This window comes from Trachypithecus francoisi, unplaced genomic scaffold (genome assembly GCF_009764315.1).
Source record: "Trachypithecus francoisi isolate TF-2019V2 unplaced genomic scaffold, Tfra_2.0 Lachesis_group0, whole genome shotgun sequence".
Lineage (NCBI taxonomy): Eukaryota > Metazoa > Chordata > Mammalia > Primates > Cercopithecidae > Trachypithecus > Trachypithecus francoisi.
The window spans coordinates 159,628,023-159,640,014 of NW_022681453.1; the positions used below are offsets into that span (position 1 = coordinate 159,628,023).

General features: G+C 35.1%; 1 protein-coding gene across 34 annotated transcripts in view; it reads right to left on the reverse strand.

The window, feature by feature from the left end:
* Positions 1-11,992, reverse strand: part of CEP63 (centrosomal protein 63) — an 86,934-nt gene that overhangs the window by 39,050 nt on the left and 35,892 nt on the right. The gene's annotated exons all lie outside the window — the stretch shown is intronic.

Genomic DNA, 11,992 nt, shown 5'->3' on the forward strand with positions numbered 1-11,992 from the left:
CACAAAAAACTGCAAAATAACCAGCTAACATCATGATGAGAGAATCAAATCCATACATATCAATACTAACCTTGAATGTAAATGAGCTAAATGTCCCAATTAAAAGGGACAGAATGACAAGCTGGATAAAGAATCAAGACCCACTGGTATGCTGTCTTCAAGAGACCCATCTCACATGCAGTGACATACATAACAGAAGATGAGAAATAACCAAAATCAGAGCTAAGTTGAAGGAGACTGAGACACAAAAAACCATTCAAAAGATCAACAAATCCAGAAGCTGATTTTTTGAAAAAATTAAAACAGACCACCAGCTAGACTAATAAGAAGAGAGAAGACTCAAATAGACACAATCAGAAATGATAAGGAAGATATCACCACTAATCCCACAGAAATATAAACAACTATCAGAGAATACTATAAACACCTCTATGCACATAAACTAGAAAATCTAGAAGAAAAGGATAAATTCCTGAACACATACACCATCCTAAGACTGAACCAGAAAGAAACTGAACCCCTGAACAGACCAATAACAAGTTCTGAAATTGAATCAGTAATAAATAGCTTACCAACCCAAAAAAGCCCAGGGTCAGATGGATTCACAGCTGAATTCTACCAGATGTAGAAAGAAGAGCTGGTACCATTCCTGCTAAAACTATTCCAAAAACTTGAGGAGGGATTCCTCTCTAACTCATTCTATGAGTTGTGCATCAACGTGATACCAAAACCTGGCAGAGACACAACAAAAAAAGAAAACTTCAGGCCAATATCATTGATGAACACTGATGCAGAAATCCTCAACAAAATAATGGTAAACCTAATCCAGCAGCACATCAAAAAGCTTATCCACCATAGTCAAGTAGGCTTCATCCTTAGGATGCAAGGTTGGTTTGCCATATGCAAATAAATAAATGTGATTCATCACATAAACAGAACTAAAGCCAAAATCCACATGATTATCTCAATAGATGCAGAAAAGGCTTTTGATAAAATTCAACACCCTTCCATGTTAAAAACTCTCAATAAACTAGGTACTGAAAAAATGCACCTCAAAATAATAAGAGCCGTCTATGACAAACCCAAAGCCAGTATCATACTGAATGGGCAAAAGCTGGAAACCCTTGAAAACCAGCACAAGAGAAGGATGCCCTCTCTCACCACTCCTACTCAACATAGTTTTAGAAGTCCTGGCCAGAGGAATCAGGCAAAAGAAAGAAATAAAAGGCATCCAAATAGGAAGAAAGGAAGTCAAACTATTCCTGTTTGTAGACAACATGATCCTCTATCTAGAAAACCCCATAGTTTTGGCCCAAAAGCTCCTTAAGCTGATAAACAACTTCAGCAAAGTCTCAGGATATAAAATCAATGTACAAAAGTCACTAGCACTCCTATACACCAACAATAGTCAGGCTGAGAGTCAAATCAGGAATGTAATCCCATTCACAAATGTCACAAAAAGAATAAAATACCTAGGAATACAGCTATTCAGGGAGGTGAAAGATCTATGGAAAAAATATAAAACACTGCTCAAAGAAATCAGAGATTACAAAAACAAATGGAAAAACATTCCATGCTCATGGAAAGAAGAATCAGTATCATTAAAATGGCTATACTGCCCAAAGCAATGTACAGATTCAACACTATTCCTATTAAACTACCAAATGACATTCTTCACAGAACTAGGAAAAACTATTTTAAAATTCATATGAAACCAAAAAAGAGCCTGAATAGCTAAGGCAATCCCAAGCAAAAAGAACATAGCTAGATGCATCACATTACCCAACTTCAAACTATACTACAGGGCAACAGTAACCAAAACAGCATGACACGGGTACAAAAACAGCTACATAGGCCAATGGAAGAGAATAGAGAACCCAGAAATAAGGCTGCACACCTGTAACTATCTGATCTTCAACAAAACTGACAAAAACAAGCAAAAAGGAAAGGACTCCCTATTAAATAAATGGTGCTGGGATAACTGGCTAGCAATATGCAGAAGATTGCAACTGGACCCCATCCTTATATCATATACAAAAATTAACTAAAGATGGATTAAATACTTAAATGTAAAGCCCAAAACTATAAAAAACTCTGGAAGATAACCTCGGCAACACCATTCTGGACATAGAAACAGGCAAAAATTTCATGACAAAGACACCAAAAGCAACTGCAACAAAAGCAAAATTTGACAAATGGGATCTAATTAAACTAAAGAGCTTCTTTACAGCAAACAAAACTATCAACAGAGTGAACAACATATAGAATGGGAGAAAACTTTTGCAAACTATGCATCTGACAAAAGACTAGTATCCAGCATCTATAAGGAACTTCAAGTTGCAAGAAAAAAACAAACCACCCCACTAAAAATTGGGCAAAGGATATGAACAGACACTTTTCAAAAGAAGGCATACAGGCAGCCAACATGCTCAACATCATTGATCATAAGAGAAACACAAATCAAAACCACAATGAAATACCATCTCACACTAGTCAGAATGGCTATTATTTAAAAGTCAAAAAGTCAAAAGGCTATTATTCAAAAGTAACATGCTGGCAAGACTGCAGAGAAAAGAGAAAGCTTATACACTGTGGGTGGGAGTGTAAATTAGTTTAACCACTGTGGAAGACGATGGTGATCCCTTAAAGTTATAAAAACAGAAATATCATTCGATCCAGCAATCCCATTACTAGGTATATACCCCAAAAAACTAAGTCGTTCCATCGGAAAGACACATACACATGTATGTTCACCACAGCACTATTCACAAGAGCAAAAACACAGTATCAACCTAAGTGTCCATCAATGGTAGACTAGATAAAGAAAATGAGGTACATACACACCATGGAATACTATGCAGCCATAAAAAAGAATAAGACCATGTCCTTTGCAGGAACAGAAAACCAAATACTGCATATTCTCATTTACAAAAGGGAGCTAAGTGATGAGAACACATGGACACATAGAGGGGAACAACACACACTGAGGCTTACTGGAGGGTAGAAGGAGAGAATCAGGAAAAAATAACTAAGGGGTACTAGGCTTACTATCTGTGTGATGAAATAATCTGTACAACAAACCCCCGTGACACAAGTTTACCTATATAACAAACCTACAAATGTACCCCTGAATTTAAAATAAAATTTAAATTAAAAAAAAAGGAAAACCATCACCTTTCTGACTACAACGCTTCACAATCACTCTCATCTGGCTCTCTTGTTTCACTAGAATCACCTATATCCCTTAAGAACCCACAGCCAGAAGAAAACGCTTTGCCAGAATGACCCTGTGACCCACTTGAATATCCCTGTCCTTGAGAGTCACACCTAATGATTCCTCCTTCCTGGATTGATCTGAATTTCCCTGATCTCTTGGCACTTTGAGTCTTTTCATCCATCACTAACAGATTAGATAAATCCCAAATTACATATATCCTGTTCATTGATAAGGAGAAAGGTAGGAAGTACAATGTTTTTAAGACAAGGAGCAGTAAAAATTATCTCCAGGCAAATTTGTTAATTAATAAAGAAATGCAGATGACAGTACCAGATCCAAAAGAAACAAGGAGCAGAAATACAATGAAAAGAGACTAAAAGATAGAGTGCATGTTTGATTTGCATATCAAAATGCCAGAACAGCTCCTCCAAGTCTGGCTGAAATGTCATTTGTACACACTACATAGTTAAAGTGAACTGCAAAAAGTCCATCCTCAAAAAGGTAAAAAGTATTCCGGAAAAATGATTCTGAAAAAACACTAAAAACAATAATATGGAATTCAATATCCCCCTTCCAGAAAATAAAACTTCAGTAACACTGAAAGGGAGAAATGAGAGCTTCAATTTACAGTTAGTTGGACTATTGATTCTTATGCAATACTAAGTTACTGATCATTAAACAGAAATGAGAATATTAGCTGTTAATGAAGGTAACAAAACTAAGATATTCACAGATCTTCTAGTACTTCCTACTACAAGAGTTCTAGAATAAAAGTGGAAAAAAATATGCACATAAACAGAATAGATTAATATAAAAGAAGTAAGTGAAGTATAAAAATACAAATGCACTTTGTGTAAATGTAAAAAGATAAATGTGAAAAGACAAGGACTTTTAGTATTTAAAGCAGAAAGCAAACATGCTAAGTCATGTTCAACCATTTCCAAACTTTCAGGTCCAAAGGGGAACAATCCAGAATACCCATGGGAAAAAATACACAAAATGTGTATTTTCTACTACTCAAAATGGGAACTGTTGCTTTTTAAAATAAACTTAAATTGAAAGTAAATATTTGCACAGAAAACTACAGTTCTCTTTTTGATAAAACACTGAGCTGTTTCATACCCCTATAGTAACTTAGTATTATTAGTCTTTTAACTTTTAGCCATTCTGGTGTATAAAATAATTTGCATTTTCCTAGTAACCTGTGAAACCAAGCACTTTTTCACATGCTCACTGGTCATTTTGATATCTTCATTTGTGAAATGACCATTTGTCTTTTGCCCATTTTTCTACTCAGTTAACTTAATAATTTATAGATGTTCTTTATCTTTTGTTTGGTCACATGTTGTAAATATATGACAAGTTTATTATTTTAATATAATCTAAATTAGTAACCTTTTATCATTTTTTTTAAGACATCTTTCCCTACTCCAAGACACTAAGAGTTTCTCTTATGTCGTCTAGAAAATTTTCAGCATTTCACATTTAAATTTATAATCCATCTAGAATTGAATTTGGTGTATGGTATAAAACTAGAAGTCAAAATCTTTCTTTTTCCCCCATGTTGTTACTCAGTTGATCCAGTGCCATGTATTGAAAAGACTCCCCACCACCCTGCAGTGTCATCTTGTCATGAATCAAATGTTCATATATGTGGGATCTCTGTTATGGGACTCTTTATTCTGTTCCACTGGTCTGTTTTTCTATCCTTGCAATACCACACTGTCTTAATATAGTTTTTAATAAATCCTGTTTTCTAGTACCCTAAGTACTCCATCTTAATTTATCTTCATCAAGATTGTTTTGGCTACTGCCATATAAATTTGAGAAACAACCTTGTCAATTTTCACTTTAAAATATACTGGAGTTTTAATTAGAATAATACTGAATTAATAGATCAAAATTGGAGAAACCAATACCTTTAAAATACTGAGTCTTTCTATCCATGAACATAATCTAGTCTTCCATTTATATCAGTTTCAATTTCTCGCCATAATTTAGAGGTTTCTGTATAGAGGTCTTGTACCTCTTTCATTGGATTTACTGTATTTGGTGGTTTTTTTGATACTCTTGTCAAGGGTATCTTTTTAAACTTCATTTTTAATTGCTTTTTGCTGGTATAAAGAATGAATAAATTTTTGTATATTAACCTTTAACTCAGCAAACCTACTATTTGTTAATTCTAAGTTTGTCTACATAGATTTTTTGGGTTTTCTGTGTACACCAACAAAGCACATGCTAAATACTGTGGTATTTCTTCCTCTCTAATCCTTTTATCTTGTATTTATTTTTCTTGCTTTATGGCACTAGCTGCACCTCCACTACAATAACAACAACAAAAAAAGTGGTGATACTGGGCATCCTTGTCTCATTCACAATCTCTTAAGGAAAACTTCTAACGGGTTACATTAATTGCTACTTGCTAAGTTTTTTATATACCATTTTACTAGATTAAGGAAATTCCCTTACATTTCTAATTTTCTAAGGGATTTTAATATTTTTATCACAAATGGATAACTGAATTTTTTAAATTCTTTTCCTGGATTGAGATAACTATGGTGTTTTTTCCTCTGGTAATGTGATGAATTATATTGATTTATGAATGTTGAAACAATCTAGAATGCCTAGAATAACCTAAGTTAGTATGTAATATCTTTTCTAAATATTGCTGGATTTAGTTTAATATTTTGTCTAACAGTTTTACATTAGCATTCACATAAGACTGGCCTGTAATTTTCCTTAATTGCTATGTCCTTGTTAAGTTTTGAAATGAAGATTATGATGCTTCATAAAAGGAGTTAGGAAAATCTTATCTTTTCTTCTGTTCTCTGGAATATTTTATATAAAATTGGTGTTACTTATTTCTTAAAATATCTGGTAGAATTCACCAATGAAGTTTATTGGGCTCAAGAGATTTCTCTATGAGTAGGTTTTTCAATAACAAATTCAATTTAGCTGGGCATGGTGGCTCATGCCTGTAATCCCAGCACTTTGGGTGGCTGAGGCAGGTAGATCACCTGAAGTCAGGAGTTTGAGACCAGCCTGACCAACATGGTGAAACCCCACTTCTACTTAAAAAAAAAAATGCAAAAATTAGCTGGGCATGGTGGTGTGCACCTGCAGTCCCAGCTACTCGAGAGGCTGAGGCAGGAGAATCGCCTGAACCCAGGAGGCAGAGGTTGCAGTGAGCCGAAATTATGCAACTGCACTCCTGCCTGGGAGACAGAGTGAGACTCCATCTCAAAACAAAACAATCAAAAATCAATTTAATAGGGTACTGTTCACATGTTTCAACCTTTCTTGTATGCTATGCTTTCCTTGGGATTTTTCTATCACATCTAAATGTTTTACTGCAGGGAGGGGGTACATGGTCATTCACAGTATCTTTTTATAACCCCTTTACTATTCAGAGGCTCTATTATGGATTATGGTTTCTCGTTTTAATTGCTAACATTAGTTATTCTCCCCTTTTTTCTTAATTAGTCTTTCCAAGGTTATCAATTTAATTACTTTTTTTTCAAAGAGGATAGCTTTGTTCATCCTCTTACACATTTGTTTCCTATTTTATTAGTTTCTGTCTTATCTTTATTACATCTTTTCTTTCGTTTTAATTTGCTGGGGCTTTTTTGTTTTTCTCAAAATGGCTACTTAGATCACTTTCAGCCTTTCTAATATATATAATTTTAGCTGTATATAAAATGTGTAAAATGTAGCTATATGTATACACACATAGCTAACATTCTAGGCACCACATTAGATGCATTCCACAAGTTTTGATACGTAACATATTTATTGTCACTCAGTCCAAAATGTTTTCTAATTTTCATTGTGATTTCTTCTGATTCATGGGTTATTTAGAAGCATATTGCTTAATTTCCAAGCTTTTGAGGATTTTTCTGGTTGTCTTTCATTGTTCTGAGTTCTAGATTAAATCCACCTTGGTCAAAAAACATGATTCCAATCCTCTGAAATATGTTGAGACATGCTTTATGGCAGTAGTGGTAAATGGTCCATATTCACTTGAATGTGGATTCAGCAGTTATTAGGTACAATGTTCTATTTAGGTTAATTAGGTCAAGTTTGTTAATTAGGTTAAGTTTGTTAATCATGATCAAATCTTCGCCTTAACTGAGGTTTTCTCTGCTTGTTGTATTAATTGAGAGCTATGTGTTAAGTCTTCCATGATTACCACGTACTTAATTGTTCCCTTAATTCTGTTCATTTTTCTTTGTATATTTTAAGGTTATGTTATTAAGTATTTATAGAATTGAATTATTAAAGCAACCTGGTTAATTGATCCTTTCATAATTTTTAAGTGTCCCTAGATCTTTAGTATTGCTTCTGGCTTTGATGTTTACTTTGTCTCATGCTAATACAGTTACATCGGTTTTCTTGTAGAAGTTTTCTCATGTCATATCACTTCCAAGCTTTTACTTTCATTTTTTAAAAAGTCCTTCTTTTTACATTCTTCAAATTTAGCAAGTTCTTTTCCCAACCTCTTGAGATGAATCATTACCTTAATGATTTTCAGCCCTTCCTCTTTTCTAATATATGCTCTTGTGGCTATAAACGTCCCTCCGAGATATTTTATCTGCATTCTGTAAGTCTGATGTTGTATTTTCATTTTGAATTCAAAGTATTTTCTCATTTCCATTGTGATTTCCTCTCTGATCCATGAATTATTCAGAACTTCATGTCCTAATTTCCAAATATACGCAGATTTTCAAGTTATCTTTTTCTAACTTATTTCCAGTATGTTCAGAGAACATACCTGTGATTGCAAGCTTTTGAACTGTATCAAGATTTACTTTATGGCCCAGCATATGGTCAATTTTGGTAAGGGTTTTGTTTGTGCCAGATAAGAATGTGTACTCTGAAATTCCGTTGTATTATATTCTATATATATAAATTAAGTCAAGTTTGCTGATCATGCCGTTCAAATCTACATTCTTTCTTATGTTTGTCTCTTATTCCATCAGTTACTAAGAAAAATGCGTTAAAATTCCCCCCATGATTGTGGCTTCATCTGTTTTTTCCTAGTTCTGTCACTTTTCACATACAGATGAAAGACAAAGAGGATTTTCTTTTAAAACTATTTAATTAGATATTTACATTAGATACTCAGATATTTTCATCTTGGTTTGAGTCCCTCCCGCAAAGTGTAGGCTGAGACACGGACTTCAGGGCAACTGAAGGTGACCCCAGGAAGCACAGTGAGGACACAGGGAGAGCAAGGCAGAGAAGGAAGGAAAGCTAATAAAGGGTGTGCTATTGAGCACAGTAAGCATATTACTGAAGTAAGCAGCTGGTGATGAATTCCACTGGGAACCCACTAAGGAACCAGATGGTATGTTTCAGAATCGTCCCTCTGAGGGATGGGAAGTTGGAGAATTCACCTAGTCCCTCCATTACTTGAACCTTCACCTAAGACCTAAGAGTGTTAACTCCCTGACACTTCCAGATTTCATCTGAGCAGCTTTCCAAGGCCCCAGAGAAACATAATATACGACAAGCTTGTCCAACCTGTAGCCCACGGGCCATATGCAGCCGAGTACAGCTTTGAATGTAGCCCTACACAAATTTGTGAACTTTCTTAAAACATTACAAGATTTTTTTTTTTTTTTTTTAGCTTATCAGCCAGCATTAGTGTTAGTGTATTTTATGTGTGGCCCAAAACAATTCTTCTTCCAATCTGGCCCAGGGAAGCTAAAAGATTGAAAACCCCTGTTATAGTAGATACTGGCAGCGCACAAGGACCTATATGCAATAGCTAAAATGAAATCAGGAGGCAAAGAGGACATACTACAGGGCAGAAAGAATGTCTGCTAAAGTTATATATCCTGAAATTTCACATTTTCTCATTATGAAGTGTTTTTCTTCACCTTGAGTAATGCTTTTGGCCTCTGCTCCAATTATACTTTTTCTGATAAGAATATAGTTATACCATCTTTCTACTCAAACTGCATGTTATATATTTTACCTTTTAATTTCAATGTTTTTGTATTTCTATAAACATTAAATAATAATTGCATTTGTTTATCTGATCCAGTTCAACAGTTTTTATCTTTTAATTAAGCCAGTTACTGCATTTACATTTAACAAACCTATTTTGATTTAAAGCTGTCATCTTGTTACATAATATTTGTACTAATAAGCTGTGTTCTTTTTTCTCTTCTTTCTTGCCTTCTTTGGGACTGATTACTTTTTTTATCATTCCATTTTTCTCTATTAGCATGTAAGATATTCTCTACTAATATATATTTTTAATGGTTTCAAGATAAAAACATGGATTTGTGACTTAAGTTCTAATGTTAATTAGTAGTTTTACCAATTTCCAGGCAACCCAAGGATTTAGAAATACTTTAATTCCATTTATCCCAACCTGACTTAAATATAACACCATTGCCACCATAATTTTATATATACGTTAAACTCAAAAGGCAATTACCGTTAGCTGGGCACAGTGACATGCACCTGTAGCCCCAGGTACTTGGGAGGCTGAGGTAGGACTGCTTAAGCCCAGGAGTTTGAGTCCAGCCTGGGCAACATAGCAAAACTCCATTTATTATTGTTGTTTTATACAATCAATATTCATTTAGATTCACCCACAAATTTACTACTGCTGGCCGGGCACGGTGGCTCAAGCCTGTAATCCCAGCACTTTGGGAGGCCGAGACGGGCGGATCACGAGGTCAGGAGATCGAGACCATCCTGGCTAACGGTGAAACCCCGTCTCTACTAAAAATACAAAAACTAGCCGGGCGAGGTGGCGGGCGCCTGTAGTCCCAGCTACTCGGGAGGCTGAGGCAGGAGAATGGCGTAAACCCGGGAGGCGGAGCTTGCAGTGAGCTGAGATCTGGCCACTGCACTCCAGTCCGGGCGACAGAGCGAGACTCCGCCTCAAAAAAAAAAAAAAAAAATTTACTACTGCTTTTCATTTCTTCCTGCAGATCTGAGGGTCAATCTGGGATCACTCTCTTTCTACCTAAAGAACATTTTTTAATATTTCCTTAGTGCAGATCTGCTTGTGACCAATTATCTCAATTTTTGTTCATCTGAAAATATCTTTATTTTACCTTTATTCTAGATACAGAATTCTTGTTTGGTAGAGGAAAAAGTCATGTTCTTTCTTTATAGATATTTTATTGTTTTCTGGCTTTCACTTTTTTGGCTGACAAGTCAACTGTTAAGAGCTATTTGTAGATAATCTTTTTTGTCTTTGATTGCTTTTCAGATTTTTCCCTTTGTCTTTAGTTTTCAACCATGGTAACTGTTTCTTTTTACTTATCTTGCTTGAGATTCTTGGACTTCTTAAATACATGGCCTTCCTAACCTTTGGCAAAATCTCAGCCAGTTAGTTATCTCTTCAAATATTGCTTGTGCCCATTCTCATTCTTTTTTTTTCTTCAGGGATTCCAAAAACATTTATATTAGACTTTCTTGTTGTATCTTCTTTCTCATATCCTTTCATCCATATTTTCTATCATTTTGCCTGTGCTTTATTCTAGACATTTTCTTCTGTCACATCATCTAGTTCACTAATTATCCATCTTTAAGGCCTTAATTTCAGTCATTCTATTTTTCAATTCTAAAATTTCCACTAATTTATTTTTATGGTTTTTAATTCTTTTTTGAAACGCTCAATCTTATCTTTCAGCTCCTTGAACGCAATAAACATTGTAATTGTAAACTGTGTGCATGATAATGACAAATATCTAGATTTATCATAGGTCTATTTCTATCTTCTGCTGCTTCTACTATTTTTCATTTGTGTTGTCTTGTCTCCTGGTCCGTGTTGTCTGAGGTTATTCTCTGAGCAAGTACCAAGCATTATATTTGCAAAATTATCTGAATAATCTGAAACCTAGAATGGTAATTTTCCCTTTGGAGAAAATTTACATTTGCTTCTTCCAGGTTCCTGGAAGCCCTAGCACTTTGGAGATGCCTGGGGACAGTAGCACTCTTAAGTTTAATTTAAACTGATTTCAGGGATTTAGATGTTTGAAGCTGAGTGGTTTTATCAAGAGGGCCTGTTCTGGTTCACCCTTACTCCTAGGATGCAGCCTTTCAGGGTCTTTAGCCAAACTGAGGAGGCATTCAGAACCATCACGGACCCTTAGCCTCCTAAAGTTATCAAAAATACCACTCAACCTTTTATCCTCTTGGCTGCCTTCTTTACTTTCAGTTAATAATGGCCCCAAACCCTGGACACACCTCCCTGAACCTCTTGCCCAGCCCAGATCCCAGTCTGGTAATTGTTCACCATCCTGATAGCATTTTACTTCAAGCAAAAATTTTTTTAAATCTAACGTAATATTTGTCCTCAGTGAGTGGACTGGCCCAAATTACCTACTCTGCCATTACCAAATATTAAAGTCTGAAATAATTCATATTTAACTGTAAACATCCTGAGGGAAATTTACTTCTAAAGCTGATTTCTACAGCCAGTCAAACTTCCAATCAGGCCTGAAAATACAATAAAGATTATTTTCAGATATACAAGATCTCAAAACTATGCTCTGTCAAAATGGAAACGTAAACATATAAATATGGTGACAGAGAACGCAAAGAAACACAAATAGAGGAGCACAGAAAACCTCCAGAATAATGGTGAAGGGAGTTCTCACGATGACAGCTATATTCTTGAAAGCAACCTATCCACATTGGAGAATGGCAAGCTCCAGGAGAGATGTCTTCACAGGGAAAAGAAATGAAAGAAAAGAAAATAGATTACTTGCCATGTCTAAACACAATGACAGAAGATTTACACCTGTG